Raw genomic sequence first — 11,542 nt, forward strand, 5'->3', positions numbered from 1 at the left:
AGAACAAGGGTTTGTGCTTTTTACCACCCAGAGGCGTAACTTCATCCCTGGCACCTGGAAGCAAGACAGCATTTGGCACATTTTGAGGATACTGTAATAATGAAGAATGTTCCCCATCAAGGTTGGCACCCAGAGGCGACCATCTCCATTATCCCTTGTACTTCCACCACTGATACAATTTCATTATTTCTGAGGCTTCTTGAAAATGTAACATCTATGTGTTTTTTTGATGGTGCACAAGAAACAAAATTATCATATTGCGGTTATATAAATCCTACTACACACATATATGTAATCAAGAAACAAGGTTCACTAGATTAGAATTTTAAACAGTAAATACATTTTTTCACTTTGTAGTGAATGCTAAACATTATATACAAAAGAGCCTACTGTACTTTTTTTTTTTTTTTTAAATAAAGGAACTTGGTTTACTCTTACTGTGATGTAGGTTTTATTTCTTTGTTTGACCTCAATCAATGTTAAAAAGTTGTCAGGACTATATTAAATGAAGCAATCCTTTTAAATGCTACCTGTTCTTTAGAATGATTCATTTAGCCTGCATTTTATGACTACTGTTCTATGAAATCTATTTCTTTAAGACCTTTACTGACTGTGCAATTATACAGATCATATACTGTAGTGAAGACAAAGGGGACTTTTTTTTAAAGGAATTATTGTATTTAATATGGTGATGAATATATTTTATGCCCTGTCAAGATTTGTAACATTTTGTCTTTGGCAATATTAGAGATATACTGCCGTAGTTTAGCCTTTGAAATCCCTAATTCACTATGTAACGGGTGACTTGCTCGAACAATTTACTCTACGATACAAGGCAGGTTCAACTTACTGTAGATCTTTCCTTTCTAGGGTATAATTGGGTTTTGATATGTTAATAGTTTTATGTTCCAAAAGATTTATGTTATTTATTGCTGTAATCTTTTGTTTTAATAGAGGTAAATTATTGGTCAGATTCATTAACCATCAAACAATGTTTACATAATTTGAAATAGTGCGTCCACTCTATCATCCTGTTTTAATACGGAATTGTAAAACATTTTTTAAAGCAAGTGAGGGTAAATGATCTGCAAATTTATTTTCTCTACCTGCCTACCAATAAGCAAACAGTATTGTCAGAGATTTAATCATAAGATCATAAATACTGCTTAAGTGTTATCATAGCATTTTAGGTAGACATGAAAGCAGCTGGGTGTTTCAGCTGCAATACAGAGGTACATGATTGAAGGATAACTAGTCATTTTAGATAATAATGCTTTGGTTTGTTTTTTTTCAAGTGTTCCCTGTTCCTTCCTTAAAAAATTGTACAGTATAATGAGAGGCATCTCACTGCCAACAGGGGCAAATTTATTGATCAGGCCGCCCCAAGGGACAAACTTACTGGTTGCCCCCCATCATGTCACTGCCCCCTTCATGTTGAGTCCTCCAGAATGCCAAAGCAACACCAACTCCCTAGTGCCTAGTGGGAAATCCAACACTGACTGTCAATCCTGATAAAATGGACAGTACCATATCTAGGAGTCCAGGCAACACTGGCAAAGTGAAGGACTTTACTAGTGGAAACTTCTATTAGCTGCATCATGACATCTGGGCCACAATCTTATGGATACTCCAGGAGCTTGGATTAAATGTCAAGCATAGGGTCATTTGCTGAGAGCCTTTCTAAGTGTAGAATTTGTAGGTGGCCCCCATTCAACCACCACCGCTGATGAGTGCCGTTTTAGCCAACTGGTAGTTTTGGCACTATTTATGGATTTCAAAAATTAAATTAAGATAGACTGGCATGCTGGTATTACCACTAGCCAAATGAAGGCCTGCACTTATAAAAGCTGGGAAGTACTTTCATTTCATCTTAAATATAACTACAAAGCATTTAATCCATTCATATATGGTCCCAAATTTAAGATTTATGAAATGCAAAATGGGGATACATTTTTCAATCCTGATACCTGAAAATATATATAAAATTACTATCTACATTGTACATATTACTATAGATAGAACTGCTATGTAGAACAAAATAATAAAATACAAAACATTGTCTAAATTATGTTTCCTAGAATCTCTTAAATTCTTTTCCTGTTCTTCAAATGATAAACAAGAATATAGGTTACTGCATAAATAGCTGTTGAAAAGACATTTTAATGTTTCCTCTAGAAAATATGCAGCCGCATCAAGACAAAAGTGTAGACAATGAGACCTCTGTCTGCTAATTATCTGCTATGCAGTCTAGTACTGATGACTTACATCATGCGGAGGTTGTATAAGATTAAAATGTAACACTGAAATCATAAGATAGGTTGTTCATTTTCAACTGCCATATGACTGAGAATAACACGTGTTACATTAGAATAATAATTTCAAGAACAGCATGACTTATTGTCACGCACTTTCAGAAGTTCTGTTCATCATTTCTCTCAGAATTGTCCATTTATAAAATATGTTAACATGTCCATGACCTTTGTAAACCTGACTCAATTTATAAATTGTCAACATTCATTAGTAAAGTAAAAACAAAATTATTTAATTCCTCTTATTGGGCCTAAGTCAGATGTTGTTGGAGCTGCGCCCTGTGTGCAAAGCACGAGTATCGGTACTTTGCACATGTGCAGGACAGGTCCTTCGAGACAGGACCCAGGACAGCAGCAGACAGTCAGTGATTGACAGTCTGCTGCTGTCGGTGGGAAGGGGGTCTTGATTGCCTCTGTTTGTGAAAACAGAGGCGTAGAGGGATGAAGGGAAGACCTTGGGGATCTCCTTTGGTAGAGGTCAGGAGGTCGGGAGATTTCCTGACCTCTGCCAAGGGACATCTGGCTCCATGGAAGCAGCAGTGATAGCAACCAGGCTTACCATCAGAAATTACAGGGCCTGGGACTTACAAAAAAGGGAGGCCCCCACCCGTGCCTCATGTATTATTGTTACAAAGGAGTCTGCGACACCTGTATTATAGTAACAGCAGAGACTGTGCTATCTAGAGTGTAACCGACTTGTACAATGATATTGCAGCAGCACAGTCTGCCCAGGCTATACTATAGTAAGATGTCAGTGACTGCTCCCTTTGTAGTACAGCAACCTGACACCAGAGTCTGCTCAGCCTATAGAATAATAATATTATTACCTGCTGCCAGACACAGCAACTGCTGCCTTCTTGAATCCTTCTGGGAGTGATAGAAGGAAGGCAGAGCTCAGACCAGAGAAGCCACAGCACCTAGCTTCACTACACAGCTTGGGAACATAATATTGCCACCCCAGTATACAGTATAAGAAAATGACCATCAACCTTCTGCAGTGGGGATATGTATTGTAATCAGGGACGATTTTACCTACACGCTTATTACGCAGCGGTGTAGGATGCAACATAGAGGAAGGCGCCCTGGCTCAGCTTTCTACCTGGTATACCCCCCTGTATAATGCCTCCCTGGAGACTCACATAGCAAAATGGCAGCAAGGTCTGCCGGGCGCATTCGTAGGGCCTGTCCTGTGCATGCGCTCACATTTACTGAGGGTGAACCCGCAGTAAATGTGAATGCCTCTGCCTGTCAATCAGGCTGAGGCATTCGCGGGGTGGGAGGGGACGGCAACGCTTCATTTCCAAGGAGGAGACAGAGTGTTGTGTGGGGCAGCGGCAAGGAAACAAGAGCAGTGGCTTATGAATGGGAGGCATGACGTGTGCGTGTTCAGGACGGCTGCTTGACATCACATATAGCCGCTCTGATCAAAAAGATGGCAGTGGTCTTCCTGCCGTCGCAGTCAGGCAGCGCCAGCAGGAGGCTTTCCTACTTTCTGTGACCATGCACTAACTGCAGTGCAAATGCAATTAGTTCTTGGTCATGGGGGCAGCGATTAGCATGCTGGGTGGCCTTGCCCTGCGATGGGTGGTCCCCAGTATGCGAGACAAAGTATTGCAAATTCTGCTAAAAGCAGAATTTTCAAACCTTACTGAATAGGGTCCATAATGGGTAAGGGGCACTACAACTGTGGTTATAGTATAAGGGGCACTACAACTTTATGAATAATGTGTAAGGGGCACTACTACTGAGGGCATAATGTGTAAGGAGCACAACAACTGGGCTTTTCCCATGAGACCACACACCCTTATTATTTTCAGGCACTGAAATATATATTCACTGACCAAAAATTGTGGCCTTGGGTTGGCCCTGATTGTACTGATTGTACTTATTCTTACATACAGTAGCATATTACAACAAGTGCTGCAGTTATAGATAGAAGAGGCAGGGCCATATGAAGATCTCAGCAATTTAACATGAGTACTCTTTCTGCTACAAGACAGCAGAAGCTGCTGGGACTTGTAGTTTTTCAGTAGTTAATAGTACCTGCAGCAATTATATATCACTTCATCGTAGGAGTAACTGTCGGGCCCATGTCAGGTGGCGGCCCTGATAGCAACTCACACCACATCTGAATTAGGCCCCTTATTCCATATGGAAACACAGGCTTGGGGACTTATTTCATATTTCTCAGTTTGATATGGGGATGTACTGTAGTAATGTCACTGTTAGGGAGAGATGGGGATGTAATATGATTATCAGTTGCAGTAAGACACATCTGGAAATTAAGAACCAGTATTGTTTTAATAATTGATCTGCTTATAGTAGGTAACAAATATTGTTAGTGATCCATAACCCTCAATTTCTAACCTTCATTTTTTACCAGCTGACATTCATTATATAATTGATATTTTCGATGATATTGTTTTTAGTGCATCACGTATCACATTGGTTTATTTAATTATTGTATGTGCTTTGTATTTAATGCAATTAAATTTAAGGGTCTATTTATTAAGCCTTGGACGGAGATAAAGTGGACAAAGATAAATTCCCAGCCAATAAGCTCCTAATGCCATGTCACAGGCTGTGTTTGAAAAATGGCAGTTAGTCTACATTTCAGGACATACCAAGCAACTCTTTGAAACATCTCAAATGTATAAACAGGATATCAATCCAAGGCAAGAGGAGATGCCCATCATGACTCAGATGCTTAGAGAGGTGTAGTGACAATCTTTTAATTAACATTACAGTACACTCAAAGCATGCTATAGCTGCTGGGCTATGATTTTAACTACATAGAAATTAAATTTAAACACATACAAAGTAGCAGATGAAGCACATTGGAACTTGACATGAGAAACAGCCACAGCTGCTGCATTGTAGAACTTCTTACGCAGAAACACACTTATGTACCCCATACATCACAGACAAATTGGTCAATGTACCTATCCCCTGATGGCCAGGTCAGGAAACTGAAATATGAAACATGTTTAAATATCCCGATTCCCAGATCCCAACCAAAAATGGTCAGGATCAGCAAATAGTGCATTTTTAACATGTTTCAATTCCTGCATTGTCAATCATCGATGGCCACTAATCAGTGGATTCAGTCGACGGATTGGTAGTGCTATCGGATTGGGGAATCAGGGAAATGGTCCACCAGGAGTCATTAGTCGCATACAGATGTATAATTTTAACATCACAATGATCAATGTAATCCAGCAAAGTAGTTTTGTAAAAGGGAAATGACAGAATGGGAATGGAGTGGGTTAAACCTCAGAGGCTGGGGGTGGCCTGTGTAGACCATCAGATGACAGGGTTGTCCTATAGCCATGGAGGGTGTGGGTTTAATTTTATCTTAAGGGATGTTAAGGGACTGAGTCAGCATCTTCTTTTCTTGTATTCCCTACCTCCCTCCCCTTTTTTGGGGTGTTGTTTTTAGTGTGTTTTTATTGGCTGTTGTTGGCGGGAAAGAATGGTAGGTTACCTGTTTGTGGTGAGGTTCTTAATTAGAGTTTAATTGGTTCTTGGTGTTTAGGTGCACTCACCTTCATTGACTGTTTATATCTGCTGGACTACCTTACCTGGGGCAGCGTCATCACCCTGCCTGGTTGGTAGTCAAGGTCGAAGGCTGAGTGCATATCTTTGTGGTTTTAGGTTGTTCTGGATTGTTTTGATTGAGTGGTGTTTTTTGTGTTTGGGATGATTTTAGCTGCTCTTTCTGTGCCACTTACTGTTAATAACCACTTGCCTGGCATGGTCACATCAGATGCGATCACACCAGCAAGTGCTTTATTTGACCTGGTCCCGCAGGATGCGACCAGTCAGATAAACAGTGTTAGCAGATGCAGGGAAGGGAAACTTCCCTCCACTGCTTTCCCTACACTCTCCCCCAGTGTTTGCCATGCTGCTGATCACTGCTGATCGGTCAGCATGCCAGGACCCCCCACTCAGCGGCTCCAGACAATTGCAGCTGCTAGGGAAGTATAAACCAACCCCCCAAAGCCCAAGTGTACCTGTCAGCTGTTTGGGGTGTAAAAAGTATTGTCGCGATAGTCGCAATGTTACCAATGTTAACGATGTTCCAATGTTCCGATGTTTGGGAAAAAAACTATTTATTTATTTTAATTCAAAAAAAATGTTATACTTTTTTTTTTAACTAAAATCATTTTGGATAAGATTCATGTTCTTCACCTAATTCACTCATAAAAAATGCAACAATTTCTGAGCAGTTTTTGGTAAAAAAAATCATCAGTTAAGTGGTTAAAGCATGTCGCTCATTTAAATAAATAGCTAACAATTTCTGTCAAATTTATGTCTCTGTATCTTTATTTTATTATGCTATGGTTTGATTATCACTATGCATACAAATGGCAATCTTCAGCCACTAGGAGGTTTAGTCACTGCCAGTTGTTTTATGTATGCAAATAAGATGCACATTTTTATCGAGAAAGATGCTCTGTGCGGCTGAGTCGCTCAAGAACTGGAGCACAGAGAGGGGCTACTTGCAACGGTATATGAGGACACATCTGTATTTATAGCAAAGCGGCTAGTATAGTGATCGACACCAGTCATCATTTGCCTAATTTGATGCCCCTAAAAGATGCTACAGAAATATTAAGAGTTGTACCATATGGTTAAAAAACAGCTTCTTTCCCTTAGCCATTGCTAGAACTAATTAAAAATTCTGTAAGTGCACACTGATACATTTTTAAGTATTATTTTAGTAGACCTTGAGATGACACACATCTGTGTCTTGGTCAAATCATGTCTATATTTTGTTCAATGACAATAAAGTCTTAATTGAATTGCAATAAAAACTTAGATAATCTTCATTTGTTCTGAATGAAATGGGAAGACGATTCAGTATTTATAACAGATAGAAATTAATGTTAGCATTGGTTCAGAAGTGTGACTGGATTTTGCATAAAAGACCATTCTGTAAGCCTACCTACCTAACAGATGGATGAGAGACCTCTCTTGATTGGCTACACTGGCTCTGAATTGAAACTACCTAATTGATTTTCTTGGATCCAGCGAGCCTTAAGGGCATATTTATCACAATCCACATTTTTAATACGGATGTGATAAATCATTTTTACACAAATACGCAAAGTGAAAATACATTTTTAGAACGTTATTCTAGCCATGAGATGGGCTCCAATATAAGCTCACCTTGGAGAGCTGGAAGCAGTATGATAAAGTAACATTATCACACTGCTTTCTGGTAAAGATCCCCAGCAATCACTGGGCATATGAATCTGGAGGCTCCCCTTCAGTAAATATTTTTTTTTAAATAATAGTCCATAGGCTACTACAGGATAATGACATCGGGACCAAGCTCCAAAATGCTTTGCATTCCATAGCTTGGTAAATCTGTCAGCTTTAGTGCTCCCTTAGAAACTTATGGAGGCTGCAGCTGATGTCATAAATGCAGGAACCGCAGAAACTATCTCCATAGTAGATCTGGAGAATACTAAATATTGGCGGGTCCCTCACAATAATGTCTGTTTTCAAGAAATACCCCGCAAATATTTAATGATATGTAGGGGGAGATTAAAATATTTGAAAAGTCAGTTGGGAGTCTGTTTTTTCCTATCTAAAAAAAAACAGACACCCAACTGACTTTTCAAACATTTGAATTCCACCCATAGGCCTATTAGACTGCAAAGTTTTAGAGTGATGTCATAAATGCAATAATTGTGTCATAGATGTAATAATTGTGAAAGCAAAAATCAGTGAAAGTCTTCTATGTTGGCTATTTATATAAGGTCATTAATAGAAATGTAAAAATAAATTTGGCTAATTCTGCAATCCAAAAACAGAAATGAAATATGCATGCACCCAATTTTAACCCTATGGTACAAGTTGTGTGGCAATATTTATGCTCATTGTGGCATTGCGCGTTGATTTATTATTTACCTTTTTTTGTTTTACACATTTTACAACTAACTACAATACAGTTACACTGATTTCCACAAACCGATTACTTGTTATTAGCACTATTCGCTATCCAGCATAAAAATGGGCAATTCTTTATGGTTTCAACCAGTGTATTTTTTTAATGCTACATCCGAAGATGAGCTTATTTTTTATTGCTACAACAGGTAGAGTCATGACTTGAACATTGCCAAGGGACACTTGCAAAGGCTTCTCAGTCATTCATGCAGCAAGAAAAGAAATGGAAAAGGTGTCTTCACAAAAAGACTACTATCAGTCACCAAAAATCACTCCCACAAAAAGACAAAATCTAAGGAATATTAATGTAAAAATGAGATGAAGAGCTATCCAATGAGATAAAATTGAGGACCATTGACAATTTAAGATATTTTTCTTGCTTTGTTGAAGGCGGAACTATTAATGTGTGCTTTGCACAAACACATTAATATTGAAAGCTTGGTGAGACAGATTGTGATTCTCATCAATTAGATACAAGTTTGTGATTAGCAAAATTAGGTGAAATTCTTGAATTTGTTTACAAATTTGTGTGTCTGAGTACAAATTCAGTCTCTAGGTACAGGCAAATTTGTAAGAAATTATTTCAGCAAATTGAGCCTGATTTAGAGTCACATACAGTAACTTTCATGTTTTGTTGCCTCACAATCTGGAATTAAAATGGATAGTTTGAAGGTTTGCATCATTTCATTCACAGAACATGCCTACTACTTTGAAGATTATTTTCTTATTGTGAAGCAAACAAATAGGACAAAATAACAGAAAATGTCAGCATAACTATTCACCCCCCTAAAGTCAGTACTTTGTAGAGCCACCTTTTGTGGCAATTGCAGCTGCAAGTTGCTTTGGATAAGTCTCTATGAGCTTGCCACATCTTGCCACTGGGATTTTTGCCCATTCCTCAAGGCAAAACTGCTCCAGCTTCTTCATGTTGGATGGTTTCCACTTGTGAACAGCAATCTTCAAGTCTGACCGTAGATTCTCAATTGGATTGACTAGGCATTCCAACACATTTAAATGTTTCCCCTTAAACCACTCGAGTGTTGCTTTAGCAGTATGCTTCAGGTAATTGTCCTTCTGGAAGGTGAACCTCCGTCCGAGTCTCAAATCACAGGCAGACTGAAACAGGTTTTGCTCAAGTATATCCCTGTATTTAGCACCATCCATCTTTCCCTCGACTTGAAACAGTTTCCCAGTCCCTGCTGCTGAAAAACATCTCCACAGCATGATGGTGCCACCACCATGTTTCACTGTGGGGATGGTGTTCCTAGGGTGATGGGATGTGTTGGGTTTGCGCCAGACAAAGTGTTTCCCTTGGTGGCTGAAAAGTTACATTTTAGTCTCATCTGACCACCTTCCTCCATAAATTCGGGCAGTCGTCCACATGCCTTTTGGCAAACTCAAAATGTGCCTTCTTATTTTTAACACTAAGTAAGGGCTTTTTTTTCTGGCCACTCTTCCATAAAGCCCAGCTCTATGGAGTGCCTGGCTTATTGGGGTCACATGCACATATACACCAGTCTCTGCTGTGGAACTCTGCAGCTCCTTCAGGGTTACTTTTGGTCTCTGTGCTGCCTCTCTGATTAATGCCCTCCTTGCCTGGTCTGTGAGTTTTGGTTACCAGCCCTCCCTTGGCAGGTTTGTTTTGGTACCATGTACTTTCCATTTAAAGAAGATGGATTTGATGGGTACTCCGGGGATTATCAAAGATTTGGATATTTTTTTATAACCCAACCCTGACTTGTACTTCTCAACAACTTTGTCCCTGACTTGTTTGGAGAGCTCCTTGGTCTTCATGGTGTGATGCCTCTTGCTTAGTGGTGTTGCAGCCTCTGGGGCCTTTCAGAAAAGGTGTGTTTATACTGACAGATCATATGACACTTAGGGGGTCATTCTGACCCATTCGCGCGCAGCAGTTCTTCACTGCGGTGCGAACGGGTCAGAAATGCACATATGTGGCGGCCACATTGCACATGCGTGTCATTGCCTGGCAATGCCGCCAGCGACAAATGTGATCACAGTGGCAATCGCAAGAAGATGGACAGGCGGGAGGCGTTCCGGGGCGGATACTCACCATTTTCAGCCATTCTCGGGGAGTGGTAAGAAGAACGCAGGCGTGTCCAGGCGAATGGAGGGCGGATGTCTGACATCATGACCGGGACCTTCATCGCTGGATCTGTCGCACTGGGTAAGTAGCTGCAGGGCTACTTTTGTTTTGAGTGAAACTTTTTTCGCATAGCAGGTCTGCACAAGCGTTCGCAGCCCTGCTATGCTAAAATACACTCCCCCCATAGGCGGTGTCTAGTTGATCTCACGAGCAGTAAAAAGTTGCTACGTGCAATCAACTCGGAATGATCCCCTTAGAGCACACACAGGTGGACTTCATTTTATTGGTTATGTGTCTTCCAAAGGTAGTTTGTTGCAACAGAACTTTTGAGGTACTTCATAGCAAAGGGGGTGAATACATATGCACATGCCAATTTTCACATTTTTAATTATAAAAATTATTTTTTAGATACATTTTTCTCATTTCACTTCACCAACTTGGACTATTTTGTGCAGATCCATTACATAAAATTCAGCTAAAAAATTAAATTACAGGTTGTAATGTAACAAAATAGGTAAAAAGCCAAGGGGGGTGAATACTTTAGCAAGGCACCGGCAGCCAGAAAATGGCGCCCATACAGTGCTATTCAATTGTAGCTCCATACGGGCGCGATGCCCTGGGGATGGCAAGCTGAAATACGCAAAAAGCGACCTGTTTAGGCACCCAAATGGCAATTCCCATGATCCCGCCCAGTACTTTGGTCGGGTTTAGCTGTTTTGCATGGCTAAACCCGACCGCTATGGACACGATCAGCACGATAACGGGACTCATTTAATTGTCAGCCCAGCGATCTCTCATTTCGTTAGATGGGAGTTCGGGTGCGATATTCAATTGAATTCCACCCAAAATGCCAATGGTCATGTACAGTAGTTGAGGAATTTTTTTGCATCTGCATGAAAATTCCTAAAACTCAAATGTACAGTACGCACTAAGACACAGGGTGAAATTTAATAGCCTGCGAGATGCATGTGAGAATTTGTGCTAGTCTGGCAGGATTTTTAAACAGAAATCATTTACTAGGTTGGTTTACCATAAAACCAGGTAAGTTTTGCCATATACTGTATATGATTGCTGCTTTTAAAATCTGGCCAGAAAGTCCCACCCAGCCTGCATATCGCAGGTTACTACATTTCACCAACTGTTGCGGTTGAAATGCACGGTATTAGAAATGTTG

This window comes from Pseudophryne corroboree, chromosome 2 (genome assembly GCF_028390025.1).
Source record: "Pseudophryne corroboree isolate aPseCor3 chromosome 2, aPseCor3.hap2, whole genome shotgun sequence".
In the NCBI taxonomy this organism is placed as follows: Eukaryota; Metazoa; Chordata; class Amphibia; order Anura; family Myobatrachidae; genus Pseudophryne; species Pseudophryne corroboree.